The sequence below is a fragment of the Thalassophryne amazonica genome, chromosome 3 (assembly GCF_902500255.1).
Source record: "Thalassophryne amazonica chromosome 3, fThaAma1.1, whole genome shotgun sequence".
Classification (NCBI taxonomy): Eukaryota; Metazoa; Chordata; class Actinopteri; order Batrachoidiformes; family Batrachoididae; genus Thalassophryne; species Thalassophryne amazonica.
Genome location: NC_047105.1, coordinates 149,241,773 through 149,257,903, shown reverse-complemented (window position 1 = coordinate 149,257,903; position 16,131 = coordinate 149,241,773).

The window sequence follows — 16,131 nt, the reverse complement described above, 5'->3', positions numbered from 1 at the left end:
CAATTAACGTTGGAAATGTAGTGAAGTAAAAGTGAACGTAAGCTGAATTAAAAAATAAACTCAAGTAAAGTACAAAGTCTCCCAAAACGTACTTAAGTACAGTAGTGAAGTATTTTTACTTTGTTACTATACAACACTGCCTGTAACTCCATAGAATTCAGTCACAGATAGTCCAAACTATACCTTTTTGGAATCTTTATGATCAGGCAATAATGTGGAATATTTTTCAATATGATTGGAGCATCTTTTAATTTTGACTCCTGTGTAATTCTTTATTTCTACCTGGTTCTTTTATGTATAATTCTGCCCTTACCAAAAACCATACCATTGTAGCCCTCATTTTGAGTTTATTCAAGGTCATGTTAGAAACCAGGCTTGGGACCTTCACAGACAGTGTCCATCTTGTGAAAGGCCCCTGAAGTAACTTGTACAACACATTTATACAATGTGGGTGTTAACATGGGTGTGGTTTAGTCTCACATTGCTTATGTTACTGGCTCTCACCAACAGGGGGTGGTCTCCCCTGGACACATGATAGAGTAAAAATGAACATATTTCTCAGAACTTCCAAACAAATAACACAAATACTTAATAGCTAACATAAAACAAAGAGCACAGATATTATCTAACAACTCCCCCTCTTGACATGAATCTATCATGTCAACAATAAAGACCATTTTGGCATAATTCAACTCCATGTATGATCAGATATTCCAATCAAATCAATTTTCTGCCAAACATGTAGGCACATAGGCAGCCATCAATTGACCCCATCCTGATGCTCCTTCACAGTGCCCACATAATAAGTCAGGGTCTGTCTGAGAGATTGACGTAATCGTGATGGTACCTGTTAGGTCATCCTGGGCTTTGAGGTGGGATCTTACCCGTCATAAGCCATCCCGCCTTCCATATGCTCCTGACACAACATGCCATCAAGGCAGGGGCAACAAGGTGTGAGAGGGAACTACCATTCAAGGTGTCACATCCAAATTGTCATTAATCTTTAAATTTTCTAAGACCATTGAATGTGAATTGAATTATCTCCCCATCAATTCCCAAAGATTAATCTGTTAGATAATTCTGCACTCAAAACAACAAATGATTACTGTATTCCTGTATCAAATGAAATATGGAAAAGATCAGATACAAAGTTATAAAACAATAACAATGAAAATAGGGAGCTCACTCCAAGTGTTCATCATAAAATTATCCACACATCCATAATAAAACACATATTCTGGATATCCACATTGATGGAGTGGTCATCAGTTGCTCTTAACATTTTCCTTTGTCAGTTGCAACATGTTATTATATAGCAAAAAATTAATAAAAGTCAGTCTCTCCATGTACGGACAAATCAAATTATAGGCACTGCAATACCTATATCAATAACACAAATGAGGTATACAGGACTTCATTACTCGACTATATGCAGCAAGGATTCATCATCACCCAGTGTATCATACAAAAATCTAGTCACTGTATCAGTGAATCAAAATTGAAAAATTAATTGATTAAAAAAAAAAAATGAAACACAATAGACATCTCCAAAAAGAACTGTGGCCTACTGTATATGTGTTAACACTTAGCAGCACAACATTTTAATCAGCCATTAAAAACACTTTGGTCTTCTTTTGTCTCTTTTTAGGGTCCTCTTCAAGGGTCTTCTTCAGGAGGGGAACTTATGGGTATCGCTTTAAGAGTGCTGTAACATTTGATAGGGGAAAGAGACCCCTAATTTGGTTTCAGGCAGTGGTGATGCATTTAAAAAACAAATGTCTTATACAGAGGACCAGTACAGGTACTGCTAAAGTCAAGTCAATTTGAATGTAATAATATAAACGGTACCAGCCCAACCATCTGCCAAAATAGTCTACCAACTCACTCAACTATTAGATTGATACCAAATTCATAGCCAATCCCTCAGCATGTCTTTAGTCCGTCAGGGCTCTAGTTACAGGGCGTCAGATACAATATTGTTTGGAAGTAATTTACAGCACTCTTACTCTATGAGCCCACCCCCCCCCCCCCCCCCCCCCCCCAAAGTACTGAACTGGGATATATTCCAAATTATATGTGAAATAATAACAGACCTCCTTCTTACTCTATAATCCCTAAAATACTGAATTAAGTCCCTTCCCATAATATTAATAGAGCAATAAAGAAATGATGGTGGATATTCCAAGCCAATCTTCTGGAAGGGTATTATATATCTTAATGTATGTTCCCCTCGGTACCAATTTGATCAGCACAAACCTTCACTATTTGGTGGTATAATCCCCTGAAATTCCATCCATTATTTTGGTGTCCGGGATAACTGCTAACAAGGTCCTAAGCATCCCCAATAATTTTAAAATCATACTATGAGTCTCATAAATTATTTTAGCTATTGTAAAATTTGGATCTCCATCGGTGAAGTCTGCATATTGTATCCATCAAAATATAAATAATCTGGATTAGTCCTTTATCCAATTGACATGTGTGCCTTTTTATGAAGCCAATTTGCAACAATCAAAAAACAAACAATAAAATAAAATGAATGTAAATAGCTATTCTACACTCCCCTCTTTTAGCCACATGGATACCGTGTAGCTAACCACATCAGGTACTTACCAAGGGACCGTCCACCAAGTCACAGAAGCCAACGCCCATGGCATCATAAAGGAGCGTTGGACCCAAATCCATACCGTGCACACCTCCATGTTTAACGACGTGTACCAAAGCATAAACACAACAGTTCTTCAAATTCCACAGTGGAGTTTGCATGGTCGCACCCCAGAAACAAATACAATGAAATTTACACAAAAACAACCATGAAACACAGGCACGTCCCACCACCGATGTTCAGGGTGTACAACAGAAATGTAGTTACCCAGCCATGGTCACCACAGGCAGACCAATACGCCATGTCGATGTCCACACAAGCAAGAATAAACACAACAGCTGTCTCCCCATGACAGCGAGCAGTCCGTCATGTTGTCCACCCTAAAAAACTGGTAACAATGCAAAATCACAAAATCAATAATAAACGAAGTACAGGCCCCAGGTGCCCTCCGATAGTCGCCCTGAAAAAAGAAAGCAGATTAAAAGACGTCCACACTCACATCACACCTCATCCAAACCACCCAAAACAACAGGAACCATCCACAACGTCTGCCATCTAATCCAAATAAGCAAACCCTGAAAAACGCAAACTCACCTACATGAAATGCATATTTCAGCATCTGAAAACATAACAAAAAACCAAAGAAAAGCTACAAGAAAGCATCTTCTCAATGGAAAAACAAACTCAAAGAGCTACCACTAAACAAAAACCGGAGAAAAGACACCACAAAAGGAAAACAATCAATGGTCACCTTTCACAAGACGGTCCTTAACGTACCACATATACCCAAATTGCCACAGTATGTCATATTTTTCATCTCTTTCCAGTCTATTGTGTTTATTTTCAAATATGATATATAATTCACCTCAACACAATCCAAGCTAATATCTGTGTCAGGCAGGCTAAAACAAGTCATCTGAAATCTTAAAACTGATTCATACATTTCTACTTTTCTTCAAATACTCACATGTCTGAGTTCTCATGGGAGTCACATTAAATTTACAGAACGTGTAAAAATTATGTGCATATTGTAAAGCACAAAAGCGGCCCAGTTATTGTAATATAAAATCCTAACACATCCTAGGAAGTCCACCAACAAAAAATGTGCATCTGTCACTATGTCTCAAACTAAACTGTGACAAAAACCCATTAAAACCAAAACACATATGTCTTGGTGGTCTACATCATACATGTCAACCCCTTTGATGTCCACCTGTACAACCAAGTGAGAAAATCCATAAAATCAACACAAATCCTTATAACCTCCAAATCACACCAGTACACTCAGCCGCATAGTGGTATCACATAACTGGGTTTTTGTCCACATATTATGAGTTGCCACAATGACATTAAACTCAGGATCATTAGTATTTCCTCCACAGTTGAATTTCAAATATTACAGATCTCGTATTCATGACACAAACAAGAACTGTGTGTCATTAATGGAAAGACAATTAAAATCATGAAAAATAAATCCAATATAATGAAAAAAATAAAACCTCAGAACTTCATCATCTGTATTGAAAATTGCCTGTGAGGTGTTTTGAGATGGCCTTTGTTGTAATTTGGTGCTTTATAAGCCGACTAAATTGAACAACATTTTATTGAGTCTTAAAGCAAATAAATATGAAATTGGTCACTGGATCCTTAAACTTTGGACATAATAAACTCTACATGGTGGATCCTTGATCTCTGGACATAAATAGGAATAAATCTGTAGTTATTGTCTAAAGCATTTCCTTTCAGACATTAATGGCATGAATGTCTTTCCATACATCTAAGCTGAGCTCAGCTGCTGTGCTGCACGTCAGGATGTAATTTATAAAGAATGCAGCACGTCTCATTTTGGGAGTAAAAAAAAATTTTAGTCGATTGTAGTTTCTTGGCCGTAATACATTTTAAAGAGGTGTCATTTTATTTAAAGCAGCAATTCATTTTAAAGTTATTAATTCCGACCGGACCCTGTCTCAGCCAGAGAGCCGCGCAGCGTTTCGAGCTCTGTGAACGGAATGGAGGACGACTCTCATTTCTCGACTGCAACAAGACAAAAGTCCCAGTTAGTGACTTTAATCCACACAAAAGTGACTCACGATATTTTAATGGCTTTGAGAGGAGTTAAGGAGCGGACTTACCGTTTCTGAAGAGCAGCAAATCAAAGAAGCAACGAACTAGTGGATCGAAGCATTGCTCACACATCAAAGTGGAGTCGCACTGCAGAAACGGTTGATTACAGAGCCACTGCAGACCAAACCCTGAACATCTGTAAGACTTTATTTGTATGTCCATATGACTCTGAAACTCAGAAAAATCCGTATAATTAACGGACAATCCGTGTAGATTGACATGTATGGTACATTGCCCTAAAAGTAATCATATCACCACATCATAAATGTTATGGCGACATACAAAACAAAGTCCGCGTGGATATACCTTAACTCAAACTGAGATCCTAATTACATGACTTTAGGATAATCCAAAGATTGACTCCCAAACACTGTTAAACCCACAAAAAATAGTCATAGTTTGAGGAGAAACAAACTGCTATTATACCAACCTTTGTCTCTTCCAGGCAGATCTTGTATTTTACTTCCCCCTGTGTCCACCGACTTCCGCGGTACTTTCACTCCGCAGTACTTGACATTTGACTGTAGGATTTCTGGGTTGCGTTATCTTCATGCTAGCCTCGGCCAGGCGTTCTGTCTCATGCATATCACAAACTAAGGTGCCCTGTTCCTTTATTGTTCCTCTCCTGCTGTCCCTATCATAGATTTCCTTCCACCCAGTCTAGATGGAGGCCCTGAAAAGAATCACAACATAGGTTATTATAGCACAAACATGAAGCTTGAACTCTGTCTTAAAATAAATAAATAAACCAGAAATTTCCAAGAATGGACCATCCTGTGAAATGCACCCTAACGTGCTACCCACAGACAGCATAATCGTATTACAAAAGCCAATAACATATACATACACATTTAGCCATCTATCTCACATCACATCAATAGTCACATACACTCAACAAAAATATAAACGCAACACTTTTGGTTTTGCTCCCATTTTGTATGAGATGAACTCAAAGATCTAAAACTTTTTCCACATACACAATATCACCATTTCCCTCAAATATTGTTCACAAACCAGTCTAAATCTGTGATAGTGAGCACTTCTCCTTTGCTGAGATAATCCATCCCACCTCACAGGTGTGCCATATCAAGATGCTGATTAGACACCATGATTAGTGCACAGGTGTGCCTTAGACTGCCCACAATAAATTTATATTTTTGTTGACTGTAAAAATAAGATGGACATCCTGCAATAGCTCTCTAATATGGGTTTCAGCCATATCACTTAATTACCCATCTATTATCATCTTTACCTGTACAGGAAAACACAAATCATCTCACAAGATCTGAACGCTGCAATATACGCCATAACAAATTCCAAAGAACATCACCTATTATTCTACATAATTTCACCTCAATTAATTATTCATCTAATCGGAACACTACAGAAGATAATTAATATCACTACATAAATACTCATATTAAAGACAATTTCATTGGTGTAACAAAGGTCATAGAAGTCCGCAACATGTTCCAATGCAACTAAATCTACCATTGAGCTAATGTTTTATAACATAATGTGAAGGGAAGTCCAATCGAAAATGTCAATGATCCTCCAAGATCTCTGCTGATTTATTTTAGTTTGCTCTTCAGGAAGAATCAAAAATCCCCCGTCTCATCCAGACTCCACACACTAGTTCTCCTCCATTTGTACCTGAAATTAAAAACAAAGCAAAATTCTCCACTTCTGCGTGGCTGGGAGCAGCAGGGCCACTGAGAGTGCGTTTTTCTGCCACAGGTGACAAAGGCGTTCAGCAATCCACTCATGAAAGAATTCAACAAATTAAAACAATCAGTCCCAAAGAATACCAGGTACTAGTTCACCTGTTGAATTTAATACATTGCAAAGTTCCCCTCCAAAAAGTCCTGGCAAAAAGAAGTTCAAAATCTGAAAAATAGAAATGTTTAGTCAAAACAGTAACATCCAGACAACACCCATACATATTTTATGCTTTCAATTGACAGAAATCTTCAAATTTGTTCCTTTTTTTTTTCCCAAAATAATTTTGTCTCTTTTCTTTATCAATTTCACTCAGAGTTCGATTACATATTCACCACAATTCCAATAGCTGAGTGATACAAGTAACAGATTAACATGAAGAATCAAAAGATAAGAAAAATGTAAGGCCAATTATTCACTATAAAACAGAATATAAATAAATTGAATTCTATATATACATTCACATACTTACCAAAGCAAAGGAGACAGACAATCAAATTTAAAATCCCCTACATATGTATTATAAAAGTGTTTAAAAATCATCAAACGTTTAAAACCGAATAAAATTCAAGAAAGTCTGCCTGCTGATAGATGGCAGCACCTCCCAAAAGGCTTGGAGACTCTGAAGGGAGGGATTTCCTTCTTCCCGTTTGTCGACAGCCTTTTCTTTGTGAAGCAGGCTTCATGACGTAAAAAAATAAAACTTGGAAAAACCATCTTTTAACCATTTTGGACTGGACGGAGTACTGTCACCCAATCACAGAGCCGCCACAAAACACCAACAACACCAAGTCGCGCCATTTAGCAACCTCGAGCGAGCAGTAAGAAAGGCTAGGCTAGCTTAGCTTAACCCGCATGGCTTTGCACTAATTAAGTCTCAAAAGTGTTTTAAAATTTAAAAATCGATGAAATAACTCGACGAAAATTTTTGTGACTCATTCGGCATCTATATATACAGTTAAATTTATTCACACTTTATTTTAAGATCAGTTAGCATTTTAGCAGCTAACGCAAATAGAATGGGACCTCGCTGAAAACCCCGCGCCGGAACGGTCATAAATGATCCTCCGACAGGACAAAGAACAGACCACGCTACCAGGCAACAACCCGCCATCTCCCAAATATACTCATTTAAACAGAAAAGACAAAGACCGCAGTACGTAACAAACATTAAAATTGTTAGAACGCAACGAAAAGTTTTAAACATATAACACCACAGTTAAACAAACATGGATCCAAACCAACCTCACATGGGTGTAATTTAACATGTATTAAAAGAAACAATCAGAACATAATAAATTCATTACACAATACTATCAAAAACTAAACTAACCTCGTTGTCCTACACCCAATTTTAACCCCACAGAACCGACAGAGTCGCCCCTGTAACATAAGCCACCCCACATTTATGAAAAATAACAAACATTCAAGGCTCATTACCAAGGCGAATCACTCCTTGATAATAGTCTCTCATTGTAGGAGCATTATGGTATGGGGGACCCTCCTCTCCCCTGCATCGAGCCCTCCTCCTCGGCATCAGCTGGACAACAAACAGCTGGACGTATTCCTCAACTACTAAAATTACCATAAATATAGAAAAGAAAAGGAAAAAACATTTCCACCGTAACCACCAACAACTCCTCAAGTTAACTACAGAAATTTCAGACGGAAACCATCACTTTGTGTGACCAACCTTAATTTTTATAGTATTCAATATTGCAGAAATTCGATTATAACAGGTTTCCTGCTTACCTAAGAAAGGCGCCTTTCTGTTGGTTGTAAAAAGTTCACATGGACCGTCGCCGTTCACCAGGAACAGATTATATCCCGGGTTTCGGCACCAGTTGTTATTTCTACCTGGTTCTTTATATGTAAAATTCTGCCCCTTACCAAAGAGCAAACCATTGTATTCTTCATTTTGAGTTTATTCAAGGTCACGTTAGAAACCAGGCCTGGGACCCTCATAGACAGTGTCCATCTTGTGAAAAAGCCCCTAAAATGAGTCATACACACTTTTATACAATGTGGGTGTGGTTTAGTCTCACATTTTTTTTTTTTTTTTTTTTTTTTTGTAATTTAAGTTTTTATTGATTTTTAACTTAGCATAAATACCCCAAAAATGTACAGCAATGTACAGGATATGAAAAAAATAATGATAATAAAAACAAATAAAAAAATTTAAAATTAAAAAATTGGCTGGCGCATGCCCCCCCCCCCCCCCCCGTTTCACAGTGTTACATGGGACAGGTTTATAACATCATTGAATTTTAATCTCATACATGAATACATGAAGATCCTGACCTTTACCTGAAGTCCAATTACTATTTAAATGTTACCTGTAGTGTCCTGCGATTTTAAATGATTCCAAAATTTGTCCCAATCTGTGTCCTTGTCCTCTGTGTTGTCTCAGTCTGTTAAGCATAGTCTCATAAGAAGCACTTTCTGCCATTGCTGTTAACCATCTTTCAATTTGGGATGAGTGGCAGTCCTCCAATGTCTCAAAATTATTCTTGATGCTGTTACAAGTCCAACCATGAGCACAGAGAAAGCAGCCTTGGGATGTTGGGAACTTGTGACCTGTCTCCTAGTAAGCACAGTTCTGGTGTTAAAGGCACCTCCGATCCGCACCACCTTTTCAGAATAGCAATGATTTTAGTCCAAAATGGAGAAACAGCAGAACATTCCCAAAAGCAATGTATAAACGTCTCAACTTCAATTTTACATTTCCAACAAAGATTATCAGCATAAGTTTCATGCTATGTAGCCTAGACGGAGTGTGATAGTACCTATTTAAAATTTTATACTGTATGCATTTACTTCTGGCTTCCTTCACATATTTATCATTTTTTGACATGATATCCAACCATTTGTCTTGTGAGTTTCCATGTCAAGATCCCTCTGCCATAGCATTTTGATATTTGAAGAATCACCACTTCTGTCATTATTCAGCAACATGTAGAATTGAGAGGCAGTGTGACGTTCCCGTGGCAACTTAATAAAATCTAGAATGAGATTCTCACCACCCTCTTTAAATTTGGATGTCACACAATGTCTCATTTGTAGATATTTCCAAAAATTTTCCTTCCCTTCCAGTTTAAAATTGCGAACAAGTTCTGCATAGGACAAAATGCTCATCTCTGTATAAATCTCTGATGGTATGAATGCCACAGGAATGCCACTTTCCCCAAAACGCAGGTTTCTTATCAATACAGATAGAAGGATTGTTCCAAAGTGATGCATATTTTTGAACAGAATGGGATTGTTTAATTATTTTCTGTACTTTCAGCCAACCAAACCTGACCAGAATGTAAGAACTGGGTTTGTGGAGTCATTTTTTTTTTTGCGATAATTTATGTTTTGGCTCAAAAGGAGTGCAGATATTAGCTTCCAACTTCAACCAATCTAGTCCTCCCCCAGTCTGCTCCCAGTATTTCACTAGTTTTGTTGTGTGGGCTGCCAGAAGAGGAGGTACTGCTGGCCTACCACCAGAAGGCGCCCTGCCTGAAGTGCGGGCTTCAGGCACGAGAGGGCGCTGCCGCCTCAGGAACAAGCCGTGGTGACAGCTGTCACCCATCATCCATGACAGCTGTCACTAATCAACACATCTGGTAAAAAGCAGGAAGACACCTCCACCAAACTGCCGAGATATCATCTTCATCTGGAGGTAATATCCTCAGCCTTTTGTAAATCTGTTTATTGTGAGTGTTTGCAGGAGAACCGGTCATTTTTGAGGAGGCTGTGCAAGACGGCGCTCCTTTTCAGCTGAGACCGCTGCAACGCGCTGAGTGAGAGGTGGAGGTGGCATTCCCACCAGTGTTACTGGGTGTTCACACACCCACCCTTTGACTGTCTTTTGCTTTCTGCCAGCAGTACCAGATCCGACACGCCGGGAAGGTGGCCACCTGGGGACTCCGGGACTTGGCGGCTCCAGTATTCCTCGGGTTCAGGTGGCGGTGGAAATCGTGTGGTTCCGCTTCGTTTCCAGACGGGCGTCTCCTGTCGTCGAGCCTGCCCACACGACACCTTTTATTAATTGACTGTTGCACATTCTGATTCTGCTGTGTTTGGTTGTGACATTCACACCAGTAAAGTGTTATAATTTGACTCCTTCCATTGTCCGTTCATTTACGCCCCCTGTTGTGGGTCCGTGTCACTACACTTTCCCAACAAGTTTGACCATTTCAAATGATAAGTAGTATAAATTTGGGTCGGGCAGTCCCAGGCCACCCTTCTCCCTTGGTGCATACAGTTTGGTCATTTTAATTCTGGCTTTTTTATCCTCCCATAAAAACTGTTTAAGTTTTCATACTGTTTAAAGATAGTCAGTGGTGTTACAATGGGCAGCATCATTAATACGTAGTTGAACTGAAGGGATATAATCATTTTAATTATATTAATCTTACCCCAGAGTGAAATTGGTAGTTTTTCCCATTTTTCTAAATTTGTCCTAATTTTAAGCAACACTGGATCAAAGTTAAACTGAGGCATGTCCTCCATATTTTGACAGAGTTTGATTCCCAAATACTTCATTCCCTTTGGTACCCATTTGAATTTAAATCTCTCTACCATGTATGGATGACAGAAACACGTACATTGTATAAATTCTATGTTTTGTATGGGATTGTATCCACTATTTTATCCAGCTGGGATAACTAGGAACACATCAACACTGTTGACCAATATTACCGTAGAAAATATAATGGGTGGACTACTCATTAGTGAGGTCAGCGACCATTTGCCTGTTTTTGTTGGTTTCAATTGTTTAGTCGATAAAATTGATATTAATATTACAAACTTCACAAGGAAATAACAAAGGAAACTATGGAAAAACGGATTAGAATAGATTTAATACAGCAAAACTGAAGTGACATTTATATTGAGAATGTAGATCAGTCTTATGAATCATTCATTTCTCTTATTTCCAGTTTACAAGATAAACATTGCCCTTATGTGTTAACAGTTGGAAATAGGCAAAACAAAGATAAACCTTGGATCACTAAGCAACTTCAGAATGCATGTAAAAGAAAACATTTTTGTACAAGCAGTTTTTAAAATTTAGAATAATTGAAGCTGAGATATAAGACATATTAAAACAAACTAACATACATTATGCGATCTTGTGAAAGGCAAGTACTATAGTGATTTATTTGAAAAAAATAGAACAAATATAAGAGTACTTGGAAGTTTTTAATGAAATTATAAATAAGAAAAAAGTTGGTAAAGAATATCCTGCCTATTTTTATTCAAATACTGACACAATTGTTAAAGAAAACAGAGCTATAGCAGATCATTTTAATGGTTATTTTGTTTATGTGGGTAAAAATTTTGCAAATTCAATGTATCTTCTAAAATGTGCTCTATGGATTACAGTAAAACAATACAGTTCTGGATTCAATGTTCATTAAAAGTTGAAAAATCAATTTTTGACATAGTTCATAAACTTAAGGGGAAAAAATCAATTGATAGTGACAGTTTTTATATTTTTGGTTAAAAATATTATTTATTGTATTGTTAAGCCTTTAATGTATATCTGTAATTTCTCCTCAATGACTGGGAAATTCTCTTTCAAGAAGAAAATAGCAAAAGTGATACCATTGTTCAAATATAACATAAGATAAACTTTATTGATCTCCAGAGGAGAAATTCACATGTTACGTCAGCTCTTAAAAACACAAGGTGGGTGCAAGTAGAGGAAAATGTTCATCAAACAGCGTGTGCAAGGATAAGCAATAATAATAATACTTGTAACAGTGCAAGACATAAGAAATGAGGTAGAAATAGAATATGTATGTGTATGTATGTATGTATATATATATATATATATATATATAATATAATAATTATATATATATACACACCACACACATGCATATGTATATACAGTGAGAAAAATAAGTATTTCAACACCCTGCGATTTTGCAATTTCTCCCTCTTAGAAATCATGGAGGGGTCGGAAATTTTCATCTTAGGTGCATGTCCACTGTGAGAGACATAATCTAAAAAAAAAAAAATCCAGAAATCACAGTGTATGATTTTTTTAATAATTGTATGTTACTGCTGCAAATAAGTATTTGAACATCTACCAACCAGCAAGAATTCTGGCTCACACAGACCTGTTAATTTTTCTTTAAGAAGCCCTCTTATTTTGCACTCTGCACACTTATTCTCTCCAAAGATTTTCAGGTCTGGAGACTGGCCAGGCCACTCCAGGACCTTGAAATGCTTCTTACAGAGCCCCTCCTTAGTTGCCCTGGCTGTGTGTTTGGGGTCATTGTCATGCTGAAGATCCAGCCATGACCTATCTTCAATGCTCTTACTGAGGGAAGGAGGTTGTTTGCCAAAATCTCACAGTACATGACCATCCATCCTCCCTTCAATACGGTGCAGTCGTCCTGTCCCCTTTGCAGAAGAGCACCCCCAGAGTATGATGTTTCCACCCCATGCTTCACGGTTGGGATGGTTTTCTTGGGGTTGTTCTCATCCTAAACATGGTAGTGGAGTTGATTCCAAAAAGCTGTATTCTGGTCTCATCTGACCACATGACCTTCTCCCATGCCTCCTATGGATCATCCAGATGGTCAGTGGTGAACTTCAAACAGGTCTGGACATGTGCTGGTTTGAGCAGGGGGACCTTGTGCCCTGCAGGATTTTAAACCATGACAGCATCATGTTACTAATGTAATCTTTGTGACTGTGGTCCCAGCTCTCTTCAGGTCATTGACCAGGTCCTCCTGTGTAGTTCTGAGCTTTCTCATAATCTTACCCCACAAAGTGAGATCTTGCATGGAATCCCAGACCGAGGGAGATTGACAGTCATCTTGGTTTCTTCCACTTTCTAATAAATAATCATAACAGTTGTTGTCTTCTACCAAGCTGTGCCTGTTGTCCTGTAGTCCATCCCAGCCTTGTGCAGGTCTACAGTTTTGTCCCTGGTGTCCTTAGACAGCTCTTTGGTCTTGGCTATGGTGGACAGGTTGGAGTGTGACTGAGTGTGTGAACAGGTGTCTTTTATACAGGTAACAAGTTCAAACAGGTGCAATTAATACAGGTAAAGAGTGCAGAATAAGAGGGCTTCTTAAAGAAAAACTAACAGGTCTGTGAGAGACAGAATTCTTGCTGGTTTGTAGGTGATCAAATACTATTTTATGCAATAAAATGCAAATTAGTTATTTAAAAATCATACATTGTGATTTTCTGGATTTCTTTTTTAGATTCTGTCTCTCACAGTTGAAGTGAACCTACAATAAAAATTACAGACCTCTACATTTTTGTAGGTGGGAAAACCTGCAAAACTGACAGGGGGTCAAATACTTATTTTCCCCACTGTAATTGTATCATATTTGGAAATAAGTCCAGGAACTTAAGCAAATCTATTATTACATGATATTGAAATTGAAACAGATCAAAAATTTCTTGGTGTTTATATTGATGATAAATTAAACTGGAAAACGCATTTTAACTGTTAAACCTAAAATGTCAAAAGTCATTGCAATTCTGCATAAAGCACAAGACTTCCTCTCCCAACATTCCTTAACCATTTTATATCATACATTACTTGTTCCATATATGACATATTGTGTTGAGGTTGGGGAAATACATATAGAACTAATGCTAAACCAATATTTCTGTTGCAAAAGAAAGCTATAAGAATTATCAGTAATAAACCATATGTGGGCCAACAAATCCGTTATTTGCTTGTTTATACTGTAAATTTTAAAATTCTGGGACTAGATTGATTACATCACAATACAAATTAGTATAAAGTCACAAAAAAGCTTTTGCCTCAACATGTCAAGGATCTGTTTAAAACTCTAGCAACAGTTTGAGAGGAACATTCTTATTTGAGAAACTAAAGATCTGAACTACTGTAAAAAGTCATTGTGTTTCCTTTAGGGGTGTTAATATTTGCAGTAACTGTCCTGATATTTAAAAAACTTTAAAACGAATACAAAATGTTATAGTTTGAAGGATTAGGTTTACTAACTTTGTCATTGTGCTTGGGATTGTGAACTGTTGCTTGTTGGTTGTTTTGAAATTTTAGTGATTAAGTTACATTGTTCATGCACATTTTTTGTTATGAGTGTATATAATATATATATATATATATATATTATATATACGAGGTCTGTTAGAAAGGTATCCGACCTTTTTATTTTTTTTCAAAAACCATATGGATTTGAATCACGTGTGATTGCATCAGCCAAGCTTGAACCTTCGTGCGCATGCGTGAGTTTTTTCACGCCTGTCGGTTGCGTCATTCGCCTGTGAGCAGGCTTTGTGTGAGCAGTGGTCCACCCCTCTTGTCAGATTTTTATTGCGAATAAATGTCTGAATGATTTGGAGCTTTGCTACATCAAATTTTTCCAGAAACTGTGAGAGACCTCCAGGTGGACATCATTCGGAAAATTAATATGGCTTTCAGGGACAATTTTATGGGGATTACACAGATTAAGGAGTGCTCCAGCCGGTTTAAAGACTGCCCACAGTGGCTGAGTGTGCGGCGCACTCCGAGTGCCGATCGACAGGCTCAGACCCCGCTGAAACAACCAGATCATTTCCAACATGAAGGCTTTGTTGATCCAGGACCTCGTCTGAGTTCCACAAAAATGGCAGAAGGCGGGACATCAGCACTTTTTCGACACATTCCACTGTTACAGGAGTTTTTTTTTCATGGAAAGAGAAGCGGAGGGATGTGCCACCATGCCGCTCATGGCGCGGGACAAAAGCACCTCCGTGTTGGTCTCACAGGACAGCTTTCAGGTGGCTTTTCAGTCGTGTGACTATCCGAAATTGTGCATGAGCTGGACATGCCCCAGCATGTCCTGTGAGGCTTCATCACAGTGTTGCTTTGCACCATGCGGCTCCACCGTGACGCGCAGAATTCCTCCGCACGTCTGTTTCAATGTGCCGAAAAAGTGCAGATGTCCACGTCTTCCGCAATTCCTGTGGAAGTCAGACGACGTCGCAGATCAACACAGCGTCCAGTTTGGAAATGAACGGCACATTTCACTGTTACAGGAGTTTTGTCATGGAAAGAGGAGCGGAGGAATTCCGCGCGTCGCGGTGGAGCCCCATGGCGCAAATCAACGCCGTGATGAAGCCTCACAGGACATTTTCTGGCATGTCCAGCTGATGCACAATTTCCGGCTTTGTGGCTGCTCTCAGGGTGCTTCTGTGCTGTAGCCTTGTAGCTTCCAGCAGGGGGCAGCATGTTCAAACATAGAAGTGCGGGCTCATTGTTTGGGTCTTATGTCGCTTTTTGATGCTTCCAAAAGCGATAGTGGTGTTAAAACTTAAATTCAGCTTGTTAGTAGTTGCAAGTGTAGCAGAGACAATACTGGAATTTATCGATTATCTGTAACTTCCGATACAATTTTGGGTGGTTTATCGTTTTCTCTTTATCAAAGATAACTTTTCAGTTATCTGATTATCTGTTATCGAAGTTAATTTTTTGGTTATCTGTGCCCACCACTGGGCCACACGGGTTCCCTGTACGTTGTTCTTTTTATGTGTTGTTTTTGTCTTTATTGTTGTTCATCTGTGTGCCGAATAAATAAATTCATTCAGACTGCAAATAAAGCAGCCCACTCTTTTCACCCTTTGTCTCTCCCACTTCTCCAAAATCGCATAACCTTATTGCTAACCCCCCCCCCGAGATTCACCGGCTCTCAGCATATTTTGCA